A 22288-nucleotide genomic window follows, 5' to 3' on the forward strand; every position below is an offset into this window, starting at 1 on the left:
AATCTGTCCCAGTGCCTCACTACTTGTACAGCAAAGAACTTCGTCCTAATATCTAATCTAAACCTACTCTTTTTTCGTTTTAATCCATTCTCGCTTGTCCTTACATGCTCCTGTAAATAGGCCCTCTCTGTCTTTCTTGGAGGTTCTCTTCAGGTACTGCAAGGATGCAATTTGGTCAGTCCAAAGTCTTCTTTTTCCAGGCTGAGCAAAATCAATTCTCTCAGTTTTTCCTTGTATGAAAGGTGCTCCATCTCTCTAAATCCTACTAAGTCTAAATCTAGATCCTGTTATCTATGCCACTGATGAAGAAATAAAATAGCAATTGTCCCATTCTTGAGAGACAAAAATTGTTACTGGTTTCCATCTGGGCTTTGAGCCACTGACTTTATCTCTCAGAATGTGGCCATCCAGCCAGTTCCTTATTTCTCCAACAGTCCATCTGTCAAGGCCATATCTCTCCAAGATATAGCCATAAAGTTGTGGAAGAGCCATAACCAAGGGCCTTGTGCAAGATGAAGTAAATGACATAGGTTCCTCTTCTCAACTGCTGCAGTCACTCTACTGCAGAAGATCACTGGGCTAAGTGGACACAATTTGACATTGTTGAGGTCCTGTTGGCAGTCCCTAATTTCCTCCCTGTCTTCCATATTCTTCAACAGAACTCTCAGGAGGATCTGCTTTGTGATTCTACCAGACACACAACTGAGGCTGCCTGGTCAGTAGCTCTCAGGGTCCTCTTTCCAACTCCTTTTAAAAATGGAATGTGTGACTCTTTTCCCAGTCATTGGAGACTTCTCCTGAGTGTCAAAACTTACTAAGTATGACTGAGACTGGCTTCATAAGCACACCAGCCTATTAACAGGTTTTCTGTCTATGCACCCATACATTTTGCAGCAATCTTGTAGTAATGCAATTATATGTATAGCTTTCTTACAGTGATTAATTTGATTAGATTTATCAGGAGACTCAAACGTGAAGTACATTTATACAGGCACACAGAAAGACACTAAGTGCATAAGCTTATTTTTCATAAGAATCCAGGTTAAAAATGTACTGTAAAAAGTTCATGGTGAAAATATGCACAGAGTCTTCCTGAGCCAAAAATAATAGATTTTACTGGTCTATTTTTTTTCCTCCCACTTCTTTTTACTTTGAAGCAGGAACATACATTCTTTTAGACTTTTTCACCTTTCATGCAAGTATGGACAGCTTTTAAAGACAGCTATAATTTACCCAAATTCCATGTTAAACCTATGTGTAAAGCTGCTCATAAGAGCACTAAAATATTGACAGATGTAATTCTTCCTGTTCCCCATTCAAACCAATGTTCTGGTATAAAATGAATTTTGAAAGAGCCAAATATGATGTGAATTATTTTCTCAATTAGGTTGAATTGGCTAGGAAGGATAGAGTATTAGATCATAATTTTTGTTTCAAAAATATATGCTCAAATTGATCCAAAATATAAAATATACTAAAATGTGGAAGTGGAAACTCCATTTATAGTGCGTTTAACTGGGTTTACTTACCAGTGAAATTGCATATGTGTTTTTTTTTCCTCTGTATTGTGTAATTCATGTTTCATTTCACATCTATCTTCTATGAAACAGGTATCTACAAAGCAGATAGTTAATTATTAGATGCTAATAGAAATTAAATGTTATCATGGTAAGATGACAGAAGTTTCTGATGTGATTGTCTCCCAAACCATTCTGGCACTCTACCATATTGTAGAATTTTGATGGACTTTAAATGTGTCATTTTTTTCATTAACGTTTCAATGTTAATGAAAAAACATACCTAGTTTGGTATGTTTTACATAATTTGTCTCCGCAAGTCTGGAAGTACTTATTTACACTCTGATGAGGGTACCTGCCCAGCCTAGACCCATTTGGGATGATGCTATTTTCTTACACAGTTGCTTCACAATGAGGCAATAGAAAGTCACTCGGAAAAATCCGAGTGACTTTCTAACAACTTGGCTGGTGCAAGATTTTGTACATGCAAAGTTTTGCCTCTGATATCTGCTTGCCAGAATGTCCACGGAGGAGAGGCATGCCTACATTTTGTCATTTTTGGCCGCAGTTGAATGTAGATGTTAAGTACAGCAGGGTTGCTCCTCACCGACTTTTGTTTAGCTCACCTTTCTGGAAATAGGACACAATTCATTGTTTATAGTTCCCTCATGAAATATGCCTGCATCAAAATAGAGTGATCCATCTGAGAGGACTTTATGGCAAGAGCTTATAGATGATGTCACAGTGATGGAAAATTTGTGTTTCTGGTTTTGTGCGAATATTGAGATGAATTTTGTCAGTGATTTTTCTATTTGGCTTCATTGCCAATCTACTTCAGTTGCTCCTTGTTGCCTGTGTCTCTGTGTCTTATTTTCTTCTTCTGAAACACCTGGAAAACAATTAGTTAATTTGTTGACACAGGCCACTAATCCATCCCATTACTATGAGCTATGTTATATTAATAACTAGGATGCCATTACACCAATCCTGTAATCATTTTAATACCTAGTATTGTATACTTTAACAGGTTCTATGGCAGCCAATATTTCTTGATTTCATTGATGCCATATCGGAATTATCTTTGACCTCACTCTTTGTTGACATGTTTGGCAGTATGCATTTAACAAGAAGTTCCTTATTTTTGAGCTGTAATAAGCTGTATATGAACAGTGGTTTTCTGTTTTGAACCATGCTTCTCAGTTTATTCCACTGGAGTATGTAAACTCTGGAGTGCAACTAATAAAGTCATGATTGGTAATTAATGTAGTAGATTTTTAGTCTTTGGCTTTATATATAATTTATATGATTTATATAGTCTTTGGCTTTTGATATAATTTTTATAATCTTCAGTAATCAAACTGTGGCCTCAATGAAAGATCTATTACCATATTTAATTTCGCCCCTGCAATTTATTTCCTATCTTCATTTTCATCTCTTAGAATTTCTGTATGTATTTCACCATGGTTTTAAATTTGTCCTGTGACAAACCCAGCAGGTCTGAACACACCATCAGATCCCTTTGATGAAGCTCTTTGGATGCTGTCATCCTTCTCTGTCTATGGGCTTGCAAATTCTCATGAGGCTTTATGTGGATAAAGGCCATGCCAGAGATTGAATGCCAGTGTTTTCTAAAGTCTCCCTGCAAACAGTATGATCTGAACACTTCAAATGCAGCAAAACTAATGCCTATGAGAAAGGATTAATATTTTAAAACTACATTCTCATAGGTGAAGGAGTCAGTAGCATTTGAGTATGAAAACATTTACTTTTTGTTTTGACTAGTTTTTCTTGGAAGGAAAGGTTATTGCAGACTAAATTTGTGATTGGGACTTGCATTCAATTAACTTTGCTTAGTGTGCCTGTATAAATATCGATCCCTTCTTCCTATTACTTATGCAAGCAATGGATGACATAAATAATTGTTCTTGAAATAGGGATACCTGATAACTACACCTCACAGCTGTAGGAGTAGTTTTAAGTTAAATACAAGCAAGTACCGAAAAGTAAAAAACAAATTCTCATGGTAGTAGAGATTTGGAATAGCAAAAAGTTAACCCTTTATATATATGATCACAATATATTTTTTAATAAATGTATATAATTAATCACAGTGTGAAAAGACAGGTGATTAAAATAGTTCACAAAATTCTGCATTTCAGCTGTGAATGCTGCATATCAGTAGAAAGCTCACTCAGCCAAAGAATGAAAAGTTAATGAATGTGGATCTAATCACAAAATGCGGACTGAATGTTAGAAACATTTCACATAAACTGGCAGTGGCAAAGTGAGTGCTAATCGTAAATTTGTCCAATCAAGCAGCATATTTGTCATACTAAGAAAAAAGGGTATGATCCCATCATCAATGTGTTTGTAGTAAAATAAGAAAAGCTTTAAATTTTTTAAAAAAGGTGTAAAGTTGGTATTTTGAAATATATCACCTCATTTTTCATTGCACAGCAGAGAGATTAAGAAATGCTGATGGTGTCCTTTCAGCAATTTTGCTTTCCTACATTTGATTATGGGTAATTTTGACTTGATTTTAACTGTCACAGGAGTTGAAGAAAATAATTTTTCAATATTTTGCCTTCAGTGGGCTTAATGGGCTTTTCAACCTATTACATCCTTTGCTCTTGATTGTAATATGTTGTTCAAACAACACCGAATCATGACATACCAGCTGACAAAAATTTTGCTTGGTGGTTGAATTTTGCAGTGTTTTAGCACTTCAACAATAAATTCTACAACGAAATAAAAGAGATAGCTGCTGTTGTCCAATAGCCTCCTCTTCCTAAATACGTGCTTTGGTTATCAGGGTTGCTCTGCTTGGCATCTGACATCTGATTTCATAAATCAGACACCAAAAATCACCAAGTAACAGAAAAAGTCAGGGAGAGGAGCTCTAGTTAAAAACAAACAGACAGAGAAGTCAGGATTTGCTCTAGATAAAGAATCATTGTAAAAATCTTATTGCACTCCAAGGGAGATGAGCAGGAAGTTTACTAAGGCAGACTATTCTATGTGTCTCTACAGCATGGGCAAGGAAGGCACATGTTACAATCAAGGAAAGAGTAGGCTGGCAGTACCAGAGAATTCCCTCTTGTTACAACCCACCCCTGCAGGGTGAGGGTAACTCAGGCTTTTCTTTCCATATAAATTAATGAATAAATAAATAAATAAATAAACACACACACACGTTTTTAAGGGTTCATTTTAGAACAATTTGGTTGTGATGAAAAGATGTGTGTAGTGGGTTTGGTTATTATCTGTAGAAACATAGCAAGATAAAAGCATAAAAAATACTTAAGAAGAAGTATAAAGGAAAGAAAGAACAAAACTTGATTGTTACAATTTTGATGTCCTCTAGTTGAAGTGATGGTCCTAGTCCTGATCCCCTGGGGGCAAGGGAAGCCCATCAAACACAGAGTTCAGTGGGTTAATATACACTGAGTTCTAAGTGAGAATTCCCAGCCACCTCCTCTGAGAGGAGAGTGTCACACTGTGGTCTCTTGCAATACTGTGGATCATGTGCAGGTGGAAGGCACTCAGAAATGAGTCTGGGGGCAGTTCAGGAGCCTTTGATGGCTTATGACCCCTCCTACAACATGACAACTGCCTCTCACATGAGCAGAGTGGAGCAGTTCTATTCTGTCAGAAGGGATGAAAACCCTCAGCCTCATGTGTGAATGTCCTGGTCGTTCCCTGGAGGTAAATTTTCACATATGAGCCAGTTGTGTAAAGGAGGACATTGGCATGATAAAAAGCACTATTCCACCTCATAGGATCGGCTTCTTATCCACCTCTTCCCTTATCTGTCTCAAACCCAACTTGTAGCCTCTGGGGATGAGTGCTCACCTCCTCTGCACCTAATGTTTACCGCGTACATCTTCAGCAAAGCATCTGCTGCTTTTGCAAAAGGTGGATTGTTTTGAGTCACTAATGATTAATGTTTCGGTTCCCCAAACCTCTGTAAGAATGGATGTAATACAAAGCTGCCCAACCCTTAAACAACCAGTATCACCAGTATCTCTTAAGAAGAATAGGGATGGTGCCTACACAGACATTAAATAGTGTTAAATAAAAATAGGTGGAATGAAAGGTTAAAAAAAAGTGCAGTTTCTGAAGTTTGGGCTTTAACTACTTGGTAGAGGGTTGTTCTACTTTCAACATACTTCCAGGTAATTTCAGAGACAATAAGGTACCAATAACCTTCAGGAATATCCAGTTAGGCGTTATGTGCATCTTGAGGATCCCCTCTAGTGGATATTGCTGCCAAGTCTGCTTTGCTAGCAAAGTAGAAGATACACAAAATTTTCAATTCTGTCACTCAAGCTCCAAATGCTTTTCTGTGCTAGTGGTCAGACATGCCAAGTGAATGAGTCACAAACACACAGACCATTTAGACAGTGTTTTTATAGTTTGTTAGGATCTCTTTGGGTACCTAAAATTAGCATTTAAATTCTGTTTTAGGCACATAAGCACATAGGCTTATTTTCAATCCTGCTGTGTTCTCATATGTTCATTTAAATTATCTCTGTGTTAAACAGGCTTAAAAATAATCTGTAACATGTACTTAGATAAGTAAATACAAAATAATTAATGGGATTTTAAAATAAATATATCACACAAATTCTCTTATTTTGCCACTAATCTGCAGAAATGCTTTTACATAATGTTTTGAAGTTTTTATTCCCTCTCTTTTGCTATGTTCTGATTTTGGCTGGGGTAGCATTAATTTTTTTCAGAATTGCTAGTATAGTTCTGTGTTTTGAATTTGTGATCATTTGGATTTGGAAACATTGTTAATAATTCAGGGGTGTTTTTGTTATTTTTTGATCAGTGCTTGCACAGAGCCATTTTCTGCTTCTCAACCCACCCCACTGGTGAGCAGGATGGGGGTGCACAAGGGCTTGGGAGGAGGCACAGCCAGGACACTGACCCCAACTGACCCAAAGGACAGTTGAGGCCAGATGGTGTCATATTCAGCACATAAAGAGAGGGAAACAAGAAGGAAGGAAGGAAGGGCTATTTGGAGTGAAGGCATTTGTCTTCTGAGTCAGCCTTACCTGTGATGAAGGCTGACTCTGCTGGAGATGGCTGAACACCTGCCTGCTAAAGGAAGGCAAGGAATTGATTCGTTGTTTTGCTCTGCTTCTGTGCATGGCTTTTGCTTTCCCTATTAAACTGTCTTTATGTCAATCCACAAGTTTTCTCTCTTTTATGATTTTATGCTTTTTCCCCTGGAGGGAAGAAGTACTGAGTGGCTGCACAGGGTTTAGTTGACAACTGGGGACAAATTTTGACAGCCTGGGTTAGGAAGGGTGTTATGACAGACAAATATTTCTTCCTCTGTAGTGTAGCACTTTGCTGATCTTGGTGAAGGGGATGGCATCTTTTGGAAGTGTTAAAATTTGCAAACACTCAAACGCAGGACAGAAATCTGCTTCTTGCAGCTATCACCCTGTGTGATTTCAGGAATAACAGCAGAGAGTAAGCATAGGTTTACTGTCAATATTTTTATGACCTCTGTCAACTCTCTCCCCATCCCACTGGGACATGAGTGAGTGGCTGCATGGGGCTGACTTGCTGGCTGGACCACAATATGGTTGTATAGCAGTATTACACACATCATGAAGATGTCATTATATCAAAATATGATGTCATGTCAGCCTCTGCAAGCATCCACTTGCTTCAACTCATGACTGCTTGTTTATGATCTTTGAAGATGCATCTAATATTCAATTTCCAGAATGATGAAATACCAAAACAAAGCTAACATTAAGTAAAAAGTAGTATTTGCCAATGCAATACAAGATAACCACGCCTAGAACTTGACTGATTAGTGGCTTTTACTGAGTTCACTCAGTGTGAAAGGCTAAGTACCTTGCTTAGAATGAGTAATAAAGCAATCAGAACAGATATATGACAGCATATATTTTTTTTAATAGATCAAGGAGAATTTTGAAATTATGTCACCACTTAGTGTTGCAAACAAATGGAATGACAAACCAACCACACACATTAATTTCCTTTGTGTGCTTTTTCAATGCATATTTTTTAATCTTACATGACAAAATGTATTACTGATTAGTGCATGGAAGGTAGTCTAGCTTCTTACAACACTTGACAGAGAAGCCTTACTAATAGAGACGCAAACAAGAAATAATTAATTTATTATCATTAATGATGATTAATACATTAATAAAGGGGGAAAACTGGTTGGTGAGGGTGAAAAATGAATGTGCTGAGGAAATATACTATTTCAAAATCAATGGAAGCTGAAAATCAGTGAAAAGGTATAATTTTCTATTATAGAGAATCAGCAGTCTCTAGTAATGTAAAAGAATGAAACAGGCTTGACTAGCTAAAGAGCTCTGCCTATCAGAAGTTGAAAATAATGACACTTATTATCTGAGGGATTTTTAATTCCATTTAGTACTGATCCTTCATTTTGTGCAATAACTGTAGGTCAATTAATATATTGCGAGATTTATGCAGGTATAAATATATATATTATATATTTATATATATATAAAGTATATATTATATACTTGCAAATAATCTTGACAGAACATTACAAAAAACTTTAACATTTCCATAGTAGAAAAAACAAAAATATTTCAGTGTACATAGATGGGTTTAATATATGTATGAGACAATAGAAGTACTAAAGATGCTTCAGTGTTTTCTTTTTTTTTTCTAACTCTAGGAATTAAAACTTAATTTTTTTTTGTTTTTGTTTTTGTTTTTTGTTTTCCATTTTATGTTAATTATATCGGGCTTGTACATGGGCACTTGGAGCTGATGAGGTGTTTGACAGCCTTTGGGTAACCTTCTAATTTATTTTCTGACAGCAAGCGGTTCTTTTACATTACACATTGAAGTTGTCTCCACTTCCACCTCGATATGTTCTGTATCTATTGAAAGATAGTGGGCTATTTTGCATTTAAGCACAAGTTTGGCTTCCTCAACTGTTTGAAGTTTATTTAGTCCTGTTTCAGTTTATGTCATTTTACCATTTCACCACTCTGGTTTATTTAAGATACTCATAATTTTTAGAGCTTTCAATTTACTGAATTTAAATGCTTCCTCTTATTCTCATTATTGGAAAGTTCTGCAGCTATTGACATGTAATAATACCTGTTGATCTTGTAACTTTCGCCAATTTTAGCACACTAGTTGTTGCAGCTTTCTCAAACTGATGCCATGGTAAATATATTTATCTCAAATGAAAACTGATAAAAAAGTCCTGAGCAAAAACATATAAGGAACTCATTGTCCACATTTGAAATGCCAGACTTCTGAGTATTTGAACCTGGAAATCAACAAATTACTGTCCAGAATGTCAAGGCAGAATGTTGACATGAATATTAATATGTTTAGATGGTCTCCAGAGAGATTTGAAAGCTGTTTTCTTGACTGACTGTATTGTAGATAATATAAAATCATTGGCTTTTTACATAATGATAATAATATTAAGCCTAAAGTTACAAAACAACAGCCAATACTGAGATCATTATGAGCAGATGTAAAAATGGAGCTTTATGGCTTATACTGAAAACAGGCTTTGTTAGTATTACTGTATATAGGAAAGAGAAACTTTCAAGAAAGTGAAGATTAGAAACAGAATTTTGGGATAACTATTGCTATCCCAAGCTGCCTAAACAGATATTTGAAGACTAGATTTCCTAAAGTAACTTAGCAAGTGATATGATAGTGCATGCCAGCATGAAATTAAAAAAAAAAAAAAAAAAAAGAGAGAAACAAAAGAGTTATATAATTTTTATAATAGGATGCTAAAATACAGTCTCTGGAATCAAGATGCAGTATATGCATTTTATCATTTCTATAATCTTTTTTAAAAGAAGGGTAAATTTGTGAAAGTGTTAGAGGTAGATAGGAGAGGAAGGCCAGTGAATAGAGCTACTTTAGCCACCTACCTTGAAATTTGGAGAACCTTAGTTTTATTTCTAAAATTTTCCTGAGCATTCCATTCTTCTTCCTAGTTTTTCAACTTTCACTGTGTTATCCCCTACAAAAGAACTGTAGGACATAATTAATTAATAAATAGATTGTGGGGTTTTTTTAACTCCCAAAGCACCAGTAGTGTGAAAACTCAGAAACACCTATCTGCCAGTTATACAAGAAGCAAAGAATGGCTTCTGGTATGTATACACTATTTTCCAATTTCCCTCAAGTTCTGAGATCTTTGTTAACACTTAAAATTGTGGGGCTTCTTTTTTTTTTTTTTTTTTTTTTTTTTTTTTTTAAGATTCATGGAAGGAAGATTAAATAACCTTATTAAAAGGTTTAATGAAATATTATATTTACTTTTCTTACTAGAATGTATGCTGTTTCCTGTTTTTATATTGCGTGTTCAGGAACTCCTGTAGTGAGATAGTAAGAGTACTAAAACATAGAAAGATTAAAGGGCTCAATTCTTTTGTCCTTCTTTAGAAGACCAAAAGTGCCAATGGGTTTCTGCTTACTGAAATTGAGCCAGAGGTCTCAGAAATACAGTGAAAAAAGATATTAAACAAGTACAAGTCTGAGAAGTATCCTGCATAGTTAAACTGAATGTGTACCTTTGGAACCTCAGTCAGCCATGGAGAAGTGTGTCACTGGAAGTCTCAGAAGTGGAGGTGGGCCAAAAATTTTGAATTTTGAAAATAGGGCAGTAGGACCCTGAGACTAGCTCAGTTGGTCAGTGTGTGGTGCCAACACCAGAATTGTGGGCTCAATCCCCATAGGGGCCATTCACTTAAGAATTGGACTCGATGATGCTTGTGGGTCCCTCCTGGCTCAGAATATTCTCTTTGTTTGTGTCTTTGTTCCTAAACAAACAGCTGGGGCAGAGGTAAAATGGACCAACAATTTCTGTGTGTGTGTAATGCACTCCATAAATATCCTGTATGTCTGTAGCCCACAGGGACAGCATAAGAATGCATGCCATTCCCTAGGGGACCTTCAGAGCAAACTGCAACAGAAACCTGGCAGGAGCTCTTTCCTGTGAACCATGTAGTTATTGGACTACATACTTTTTAAAAAAATGGGTTTCTGAAAACATCTTCTGTCTACTGTGCCATGGTATCATCACTCATGTGAACTTGGGCTATTTTATGTTATAATAAGTAACTACATTCATAAGACATATCAAAATTATTTCAGATTTTCAATAATTTTTGGTTGATAATTTCTAAAAAGAATCTGGTCATTATGAATGCGAACACTCTCATAAAGTTGTATGAAAGAACTGGCATGATTTGGTAGTGTACCACTTGAATCTAACATTTCTTCTCCCATTCTGTTTGGGTGATAAAACAAAAACAAATGAAAGTTCAAATAAATTTTCTTGCATTTTTATTTCAGGAAAGCTTTTAAAAAACTGGTTGTAATGGATTCAATCTTAAAGTTATGTTGGAAGAAATATGAAATTTGACTTCATGAATTACTCATACACAAAAATCAAGTGAAATCAGAGCTCATGAATTACTTATGAAGGCTAGCTGACAATCAGTAAATTGCCTGTAATGCATACATAAGCATTTTCTCTAAGTCTATGATGTGCTGACATCATGATTTTTTTTTCGTGAATGAGAGCTATGATAGTTTGAATTTACAAAATCAGTTGTCCTTGGGGTTTATTTAAAAATATTATTTAAATATCTTCATCTATTTGAAATAAAAAAATACACTGATAAATGCAGACACATGACCATACCAACTAATTAGGAAAACATTGCAGAATGTGGCTAATAGCTCCAGGTACCCTTGGAGATTCAAATTATTATTAAGTTAAAAATACTTTGGGAAAATTATTCAATGCTAAGTAAAACTTGTGAAATGAGAAAGAGGCAAAATGCTAATATGAATATTTAATGTAGTAAAATTGATTTCCAAATTAAGGACTATACATCATCCATCTGCCAGAGGGATAAGTAGTCCTTGTATTCAAAATAATCTGCAAATTAAGTTGGCCTGAAATACTGAGTTTGTATCCTTTTAGAAGAAAAAGGATAATAATTGAAATTCAGTTTCTTTGTGAGTAGAAAACTGCTTTGATATTATTGCGAACCAAGAAAAATTTACAGTTTCTGAAAGAATCAATATTTATGCACCTAAACAGTCACCTTTTTGGTGCAATATTGTGGATATCCTGAAGCAGTCATTGTTAATAAATGATAACAACAGAATTTTGTCTCAGTGCAAGCTTTGAGCAAGACCTGTCATACTGGCAAACCAGATGATCTTAGTGTGATCTGTAACTACTTCCTTCTGTTTTATCCCAACAGAAGAAATTGAGAAATCTGGGCAACTTCAAAGCATCTGTGATGAGGATTCTTGGACATGCTCACAGGCAGAGCAGACATGCAGAACAGGTGAATCATTGCCACTTGGATTTTTGCCACGTAGTGCTCCCTGCCTTGTTATCATTGACCATAGTTTATCTACATATCATTTTAATGATAAATGCCATTAACATATCCTATATTGTCTTCAGCAGCTTGGTGAGTCATGGTAAATAAGCAATAAATCTCCATGCAATAGTTTGTTCCTTTATGTGTATTTCTTTTGCATTCATTCAGAAACTTTCATTACTAATTGTTCTATGAAGTTCAATGCAAGCAGTAACAGAACTTAGTTATATATTGAATTGAAACCTAGGATCAGTAAGTAAGAATTAATGTGAACTGTGCTTCAGCAGAACCAACCAAAAAAGTCATGTGGTATTTAGGGAAGGACTTAGAGAATACGCAGAAGGGAAGCTGAGAAAATCAAATCCAGGTAATTACATGAATGAAATTTGTTTTCTTATTCTATTGGATATTCAGGGTATTTGTCTTTACAAAACCAAAGAGCAAAAAATTGGATCCAGAACACTGTATATTAACAGTAATATTCTGGTAAATACTTCTGTGCATTCTCAGGAATGTGTTTTTAATTCCATTTACAGAAACATCTCAGTCACCAGCATGCAAACTGGGGAGGACCATAAATGAGTTTTCTTTATTTCCATTGGAACAATAGAATCTAGAGCAAGAATTTTCACAGAGAAAAAACCAATTCTCAGAACTGCTAAAACCTCATTGATCAAACAGAATGAGTAATAAATCTACAAAATAACCAGCTGTGTAGACTCTATTATTTTATATCTTGCAGCTTTCAAAGTCATCAGGAAACAATTAGCAATAGCATGCAGCAATAATTTGCAGCATTATTATTCACTTCCCACTTCAGAATACTGCGTTCAGCTGCTCACACATTAATGCACAGCTGGTTTGCAGGAGATGTGCAAGTTTTTGAAATTTAAGATAAGTGAGTTAATAAAAAGTTTGACTACATTAAAAAAACAACGAAAAATAAAACAAAAAAAAACTGTTCCCAGAAGTAAAAAATGTCAAATAACAAAACAAGTAACAACAAAAAACCCAACCAATCAACCAACCAACTAAAAAAAAAAAAACAAAACTATTAAAAACAACAAAAAACCAACCTCACAAAAAATCGCAGCCAAAAATCTGTAAATGAATGCCACTAGCCAACAAAAACTGAGGATATCATAAGAAGAGAAATTATGTGATATTGGTTGTAAACTGTTCCATTATACACACAAGTCACTGAGTTTGACTAATATATCTTAGAAATATTTTGAGACTTTTATTATTTTTGTAGTAGTCGATTATTTTGAATTTCTAAAGCACCCATATTAAGTGATTTCAATTTCTAGGAAACCAGTCATATAAAATGAAGATTGAGCCAATGACTTAATTCTAAATTTACAGTATGAAGAGGACAAGGCAAATTATTTTCAGGTCATTTATCAAATTCTTAGAAAAAAGGCATTATTATTTAAATTTACAGTATGAAGAGGAAGTGGATCATAATTGTGGACAAGTAAGAGCAGTACACAACAGATATGGTGTAGGTAAGTATGGCTGACAGGACCAAAGGGATTATACGAGGACCTTAAATGAGGAGGGTAAACTTTATAAATGTTAATATGTAAAAGTTATGCAAAGGTGAATGTGAGAGGCGGTATTTGAAAAATTAACATATTCTTGTGAACTTAATATTAATAAACATTCACATTATTTAGAAAAATTCTAGCTCTTGAACTTCTAGAAAAATCTATATATTCTGAAAAAACTAGAACATTATATAACATTCAGAGTTTTGCTGCCCAGGTAAATGATGCTGTATTTCTTTCTGATGTGTTCTCTTAACAAGGAATAAGAAAACCGACCCAGAGCACACACGAAGCTTTTCATTTATTTCCCAGGTTCTTTACACCACATAACATTTGGTAGGAATAAGTGTAGATAATATTTAACTGGGTTTTTTTTCAGAATTGACGTGAAAAAGATATCCATTTAACATTTTTGTCAAGCAGATGTAAGAATACATATGAATGAGGGTTGTTAGTCACAATAAATGTCAAAAACGATAGATCCTATTAAAGGAGTGAAACAACAGTGAATCACCTGTTCCTAATGGTGGTAGTGATGCAAGAGCTTGGGCTGCTAGAACTCTAAACTCTTGTCTTGTATTTGATTCAGGATTTCTTAGAAAAAAGCCTGAGAATAGTTGTCATTAAGATGTTCTTTATTATGGCTTGAAGTGCAAAAGATGTGAATACTGAAATACAAAAAATACCCCTTTTTAAATGCTTGCTTTGTCTCTTCTCACTCCTCCTTGATGTTAAAGTTAATGAGACATGGCTCAGAAGTATTTAAGATGTTCTCATTTTTCTTTTTTTGCTGACTACTTATATAACTAAATAACAACCATAAGGATGCTCAAAATTTGCAGGAAATAGAGATAGAGAAATTCGTTCTTGTTTGTCCCTGTACCCTGTATCTCCTGTCTTTGTTATCATCTAGTGCAGTTTCTTGAGTTGGCAACCCAGTTACATGTTGCTGATGTGTTATACAAGGAAAGTCACAGCATAAATTATTTTAAAATATGGGAGTATTGAAGGATTTAAATAAGAACAGTAGATGCTTAGGTTGATATAAGTAATTTAAGCATGTTTCTATGTGCTAAGAAATATAAGCTTGTTTTTTGAGATGCAGAAGGATTTTTTTTCTTCCCAGAAAAAAATTAAAGAATTTTAACTTTGAACAGAGAGACAGTTGTAATCTACTAATATTCTTGGGTATATTTTTCAGTTATTTTGGCAATTTATGATGGATTCAAGTTATAGCAGCAGTTGTAGATCACTGGTTGAAAATCTCTTGAATGTCACCTGTACCTCTCATACACATTAGAAATCTACTTCTAAAAATGAAAGACATCCAGCTTGAACCAAAGGGCGGTGTTTTAATTCTAATCACATCAAACAACACTCATTAGAAATTGCAAAATACCTCAAAGAGTGCTTATTATTTTTGTGTATCTCAGTATAATTTCTTACCTAAGTATTCACATGATATATTGGTTTAAAATGTACGTATATCATTAATCCTTATTATTAACTCTTCTAATTTAAATATATGTATAGATCTTAAATTTTAAATATTTTTTTTCTAATGAATGCTAAAAAGGTGAGATTTATACTACAACATGAAATGCAATTTAATCTATAAAATCCCGTCTTGGTAGTGTCTTACCATATGTAAATTAAAGTAAAACTAGGATTATGCAGGCAACACTAGTTTCCAGAAATTTAACCTTGGTGAGTATTAGGACCATTTTGTGGTGAATAGGGGACAGTTAAAACTGAAATAATTTTGGATATGGTCATAAGAGATATCCTGAGCTAGTACTGTTAAAATGTACCATAGTCTTTGCATCCTCCGACTTCCTAGCTGCTTCCTTCCCAGACTCTACAGAGCAGTCAGAATTTTTTCCCCTATCTAAGGCTGACTCTGGGGGCATTGTGAATGACTGGCACAGAAAGAAAAAGCAGAAATGCCTTTGAAGTAGTATTTGATGGTAGCATTGCAAGAGCTGAAATCTGTTCTGTGTCCTGATTCAACATGCATGTGCATCGCAGACTCAGTCCTGGGCAGCATCTAATACATGGGTGCCTTAAAGCTGAACATCACACACAAACCAAGGGCAAGTCCTGCCTGAACAGCCTAATGGCATTCTGCAGTGGAGTGACAAGTGAACAGTGGCAGGGCTAGGGATGTCTTTCATCTGGACTTCTGCATAAATCCCCAAAACATCCTTCATTCCAGATTGGAGAGAGATGGATTTGATGAGTGACTTGTGGGTGGATAAAAACTTGGTTGGATGGTCACATCCAGAGGGTGGTGGACAATGGCTCAGAGTCCCAAAGGACATCAGTAACAAGTGGCGTCCCTTAGGGTTCCATACTGGGACTGCTGTTATTTAATATATTCATGACATACGCAAAGAGATCATGTGCACCCTCAGCAAATCTGCAGAAGATACCGAGCTGAGTGATGCAGTGATGTTCCTGAAGGATGGGATGTCATCCAGAGGGACCTGGCCAAGCTTGAGGAATGGGCCTGTGGGAATCTCATGTGGTTCAACAAGGCCAAGTGCAAGGTGCTGCAGCTGGCTCAGGGCAACTCCCAGTATCAATCCAGGCTGTGGGATGAAGGGATTGAGAGCAGCCCTGCTGGAAGGACTTGGGGGTGATGGTGGGTGAGAGGCTGGACATGACCCAGCCATGGGCACTCACTGCCCAGAAAGCCAAACGTGTCCTGGGCTGCAACCAAAGCAGCATGGCCAGCAGGGTGAGGGAGGGGAGGATTTGCCCCTCTGCTCTGCTCTGCTCTGCTCTGGTGACGCCTCACCTGCAGTCTTGCGTCTGGCTCTGGGGTTCCCAGCACAGGAAGGCAGCTCTTGGAGAGAATCTAGAGGAGGTCACCAAAATGATCAGAGGGATGGAGCATCTCTCCTATGAAGAAATTGGGCTGAGAGAATTAAGACTGTTTAGCTGAAGCAGAGAAGGCTTTGGGGTCACCACATCACAGCTTTGCAGTACCTGAGGGGAATCTACAAGAAAGATAGGGAGAGATTTTTACAAGGGCATGTAGTGACAGGACAAGGGGGAATGGCTTTAAACTGAAAGACAGTAGATTTAGATTTCATTTTAGGAAGAAATTGTTTACTATGAGGGTGGTGAGGCATTGGATCAGATTGTCCAGGGAAGTTGTGTGTGACCTGTCCCTGGAAGTGATCAAGGCCAGGTTGCCTGATCTGAGGCAGGTCTGAGCAGCCTCCTGTGGAAGGTGTCCCTGTCCATGGTACAGGAGATGGAACCCGGTGATCTTTAAGATCCTTTCCAACTCAAACCATTATATGATTCTATGATATAAGATCATCTGCAATTCTGCCATGTAATTGCATGAATGGCTGGCAGTTTCTATATGGAGATCACGTTCTTAAAAAATATTATTTAATATTCACCCCAAAACTTTTAAAGTCCAAGGCAACACAAGTAGGAAGACTACTGGAAGATTAATGAAATGTCCCTGCTCTTGTTTTACACATGCAACCCTGCATTGCTCTTGAATTGCAACACATATGTAACATGGCACTCTTTAGTCCCCAGGGACATTGTACACTACTAAATCGAAGAGCCAAAGATACCTAATGGCCTGGGTTTGCATATATATAAACATTTAAGAAATTTCCATAGATGGATATGAAGAGACAAATCTCTTTTAACTAAATTGCAGAAGGAAACTTGTAAGAAGCTGTGAACTAAAGGGAAAGGTTTAATACCTCATTCCTCTTAACTAAATGTGTGGACAATAAGAAGCACTAGAAGTGGTACAGGAAGTGTCCATTGTGGGATGTTTTCTAATGAGTGTGATTATTCTTCCATTACCTAAAAACTGTTGTGGGATTTGCTTCTCAGAGGCTCTTATGCCCTTCAGCTTCATTTGCAAGTTGTTCCATATGGCAATTTCTTTATGCATAAAATCCATCTTGCACTTCCTGGAGAGAGGGATCCAGACCTCCTGCATCTACTGTGTTTAGGCTGGACCTGACTGACCCTCTGCAGGTGGAATCTGGACTTTTAATCTCTTGGTCATTCTGAAGTTATTCTTTATGCAGCTTCTGTGACAGCTCATGATAGTATAATATAATGTGACCTGAAGCTACACTTGCTGTTTATAAATCAGACATGTTAGATACCTAATATTAACTCTGATGTGTAAACAGAAGTTCATTAGAGAAATTACTGTTCATTCTATGCATAAATGAGTATTGCACCTTCAAAAGTTATGTTAGGCAAATTATTTTCAGGTCATTTATCAAATTCTTAGAAAAAAGGCATGATTATTTAAATTCATTATTTAAGTCATGTTAAGAAACAATAAATCCAAATTCTCCTAGTATATATGCAAAGACAGCAATTAGATCAGTTCTTACAGAAGAACCAAGTACATGAAGCTAAAAATATTATAAATTCTATACTCTATTTGCTATTCATGAAGGTATTCAAATTGCAGAGGTCTGATATGATTAGAACGCTGGAACTGGATGACCAAAACAGAACACCAATTCTGCAAATAAATGTCTTTGCGCTGTTTTAAGATAGAATAACTGTGATACCATTGTCACTTTCTTTCTCATTTGTGGTTAAAACAAGATATATGCAAACATAATGCAATTATATATAGAGAGAGAACAGAAAATTGTTGGGAATTTTACCTCACAAGGGTTGACAAATAATGGCAGACATTGTTAAAGCATATGCCAAACTCTTAAGTACATCAGAAGTAACAAAAGAAATGCCAGGGAAAGAAAAAGGTGGACAACACAAAATAATAAAATTAAGTAAATGGTCCAAGAGGAAAAAAAGCCCAAAACCAAAACAATCTACATTTTAATACTTTATTGCAGAATACTCTTGGACAAAGAGAAAATCTGCTGATTCCTGCTGTCAGGAGTTCCGCAGTGATGTTGCACAGGATTTGACAGACCAGCATTTCTCAAATACAGAGGCATTGTTTTCTAGGTAACATTTTTGAAATACATGAAATAAATATCTCAGTGTTACAGGAACAGTTTATAACACCAGGCAACAGACTTTACCTCTTCTACTTTTCATTTTTTTCTCAGTATTTTTACCTTCTAACATGCAGAAACAAATTTAGTAATTAGATGTCAAAAATACCGAGAACAAACCCTGGGGTCAAGTTCAATGCATAGATTATATGTACCTGTAATTGCTACCATCTGTTAAAAATTAAGAAACAATGACCTAGAAAAGAAAATATTCTGTAGGAGGTAGCACAGGTACCTGTCAGGTTGCATAAACATGTGTCACTTGTGAGAATTCAGAGCGTAAATTTGATGCTGACATTCACATAGGGTTTTTCATAAACTGATTCCACTGATTGCTCTGCTGAGACAAAGCTCATGTAAGATTGCAATTTTTCAGATTTCCTCTTAAGTATTTAAGTTATGAATTCTGAGACTTCCTAAAGAAAGATTGGATTTTGTCTGCATAATTTCCTCTAGGAATTGAAGCCATGACCTGAGGCGGTTTCACTGAAGTGAAGAACCTCAGAGTATCTCTTTCATCTGTAGACTTTTCCCCCCCATATATCTGCACATGAAAACATTCTATCCCTGTTTAAGGTGATTCCTGTAGCTTTTCCAAAATGAATTAGGAAATTCTTTTGTTTCTGTGTGTGTAATCTCACTAAGATAGTATTTGATTTCAAGATTGTATTCAGAATTCTTTTGCAGGGAATTGCTATGTGTCCCTGAAGTTTCATCAGGTTCTTGATTTACAGCAAGCAGAGCTGCTTTTGGGAATCTGTACTGACCATTCTAGTTATTTCTGATTAACACATATTGATTCCTTATTACCCACAGGAAATTTAGTTATGATATGAGTAAAGCTGCCTGTATTCTAGGATGTTTTGTGTGAATGCTTTCATTTTGGCTCTGATATACTCATCCTGCCTAATTGTATTCTATGTTAAATTATGTCATTTATGGGTTCAGCACTCTATAATTAATAAATTGCAATTTAAACCACTGTGTGAAACTTAAAGGTATGACAGTAGAGGCCAGAATTTATATTCTTGGCAGATGTGAAGTTAACGTTAGGTTCAGGCCTTACTCTAACCATATTTTCAGTAAGACTTGTACCTTGGACAATAGAGCCAACAGAAACTTAGAACTTCCTGATCTAACAGTGCTTTTTGAATTTTTATTTTTTACTTTCCCTCTAAACAAATAAGTACAAATAAGTAGCTCATGCTGTTAGGAAAAAATATTTTCCAAACCCAGGGGTCATTTGTGACATCACTTTTTAGCTTAAAGCAACAGATTATATAGTCACAATTGCTGATTCAAGCTTTCTTTGTTAATTTTGGTAGACTATAACTGCTTGCTGTAATAACCTCAATACTGACTCAGCTTAATTCAGAAAATTCATGCTGTCTTTTAGTTGCAGTAAAACCTTGTAGTGTAGGGTTATTATTCTGAATGAAGTTTATTTCAGAGCAAGCTGATCATAGCAACTCAGTAACTTATTTGGTTTTTGCAACAGCAAAATATCTGTGTTAATGGTTCAAAATCTTCCATTACATACTAAGCCTTTGGAAGGGAAAGCTGCTTATCAGCAGATTCTCAGCCTTCTTTTTCTAAGCTGTGCAAAACTCCCAAACTTTTATTTAAATATCAGTATGTGTTGAGTTTGATTTTTTTTTAAATTCTTTTGTGCTTGCAGTTGTCCACAATGAAGCATGACAGTCCTGGATTTTATGACTATTATACATTTTCCTGATATTTCTAATATAAAAAATATTTATGATGTCTTTTATATCTATTGTATTTTTCTGATATAGTATTTCATATTACCGATTTTTACTTATTTGGTGAAGGTTTTATTATTCAGTGTTATTTTCATGCATATTTCAATTTTAGCCCTACCTTTTTTGGAGAAGTCTATGATAATTTTCCAGAATAAAGTTCTTGAGGTTATCTCCATAACATATACCTGCTATAACCATAAGATAAGAACAGCAGAAGAGATTTCTAGCAACAGAATTCACTTTTATTCAGCAGTATTTAACAGATACATTAATCATGTCTTCTATGCACAAAAGCAAAAAAAAAAATAAATTGAAAGGATGAGCATTTGTCTGTGTTATAAACAAAAGGCTTTACTCTTTCCTGCTATTCACGTTTCTCTATATTCTTGAAAAGAAATGACCTCTTAACTGTCAGACCATCTTACATTTGGCAGTACTATAAACTTTTAAAGGTTTCACAGGATAAGTCCTCAAAAAAAAAAAAAAAAAAAGAAATTACTCCTCTTAAAAGAAGTTCAGAGAATCTTCAGTTTGATATATATTACTTCAGACAATATTTTACTCTTTTAAAAACTCATGTGTTTGTCTTGCAATCCATAATTTTCTGTATTAAGTCAATGTACAATTACTTAATTTGATTCAATTTGCCATAATTCTTCTAGACTTTTTATGTCTAGCATATTGTCTTCATCTCTCTACTAATTTGTTAAACTTGAAACTTCTAACTCATGTTTTCTGTTAGAAATTAGATTTTTGCCTCTCCCTACCTCTCTGAATTTTGTGAAGAAAACACATGTATTACAAGTATGTTTTTTTTCATTCAAATTTGAAATATTAATGGAAATAATTTGAAAATACTAGACTTAAAGTAATAGCAATTACATATACTGTGAAATTTTATCTATTCAGATGCTTAATTTTTAAAAAAAAGTCTTCAATGGAAAACTGATTCTAATCATGATACATATTAATTGGAAAAATTTAGTATAAATTTATATATTTTGAAAAAAATCTATACTTATTATTTTTTATGATAGTCTACAACAATTAAACTGAAAAAAATTACTTATAACCTCTCTAAAGACCATGCCTGATAGTGTTTATTGGTCAGAGCATGCTCTAGCTTGTAAAAGTCACATCCTAATTTATCAGTTTTCTCAGGGGTCTTTCTTTCTTCTACACAGCTGCTGCACAACACATGCCATGGTTTTATGTTCTTACACAGTGTATCAGTCCTTTTCCCTACTAGCTGTGCTTCAAAGATTTTAGATATTTCAGCTAGAACAATCTCTCCCTGTGGGTTATAAAACAGAGATAGAAAACCACAAGTGATGCCACTCTGTTTAGGAATGCCTATTCATCACCTTTATTCCCCAAACTCTATGGTGGCTGACTCTTTCATTTTATTAGTCCCTTCAGGAGAAGAATCAGATCACAAACTGTCACAATTATTTCAGACAGAATTTACTGCAGAATGTGGTTGTAGCATCAGAACTAGATGAGGAGAAATAGAAAGATCTTCAGCATTAGTTAAATAAATGGTAAAAGATCCTTTATCTCCTCTGGCACAGAAGTTAGCTACTAGAGGAAGAGTCTTCAAATGCGTAGTTAAAGCAACACACATACTCATGTCAATGTAATTTTGCCATCACAGACATAATATGAAGGAACATGAATAGGTATTTATTCCAAACAATTATTTACTTGCTATTTCTACACTGAACCCTGAACTTCACCTATAAATCAATTTTTTATTAGTTTTCTCTGGTTTTGGTTGTTTTTTTTTTTTTTCAATTTTTCTTTCCACACAATTAACACAGACATGTAACCCAACATGCTGGTTCAGTAGTGCATTTGTTTTAGCATAAAAAAGTTGTTTTCTAAAGAACTGATAAGCCAAACTTTGGAATGTTTCAATAGAGGATTTTGTGAAGAGGCTACCCACTTCAGATTAGGATTTAGACCAAACTGCATTTCAGGAGAGCACTTTTGCAATCAGAAAATTAATTTTTTGTG

The sequence above is a fragment of the Vidua macroura genome, chromosome Z (assembly GCF_024509145.1).
Source record: "Vidua macroura isolate BioBank_ID:100142 chromosome Z, ASM2450914v1, whole genome shotgun sequence".
NCBI lineage: Eukaryota > Metazoa > Chordata > Aves > Passeriformes > Viduidae > Vidua > Vidua macroura.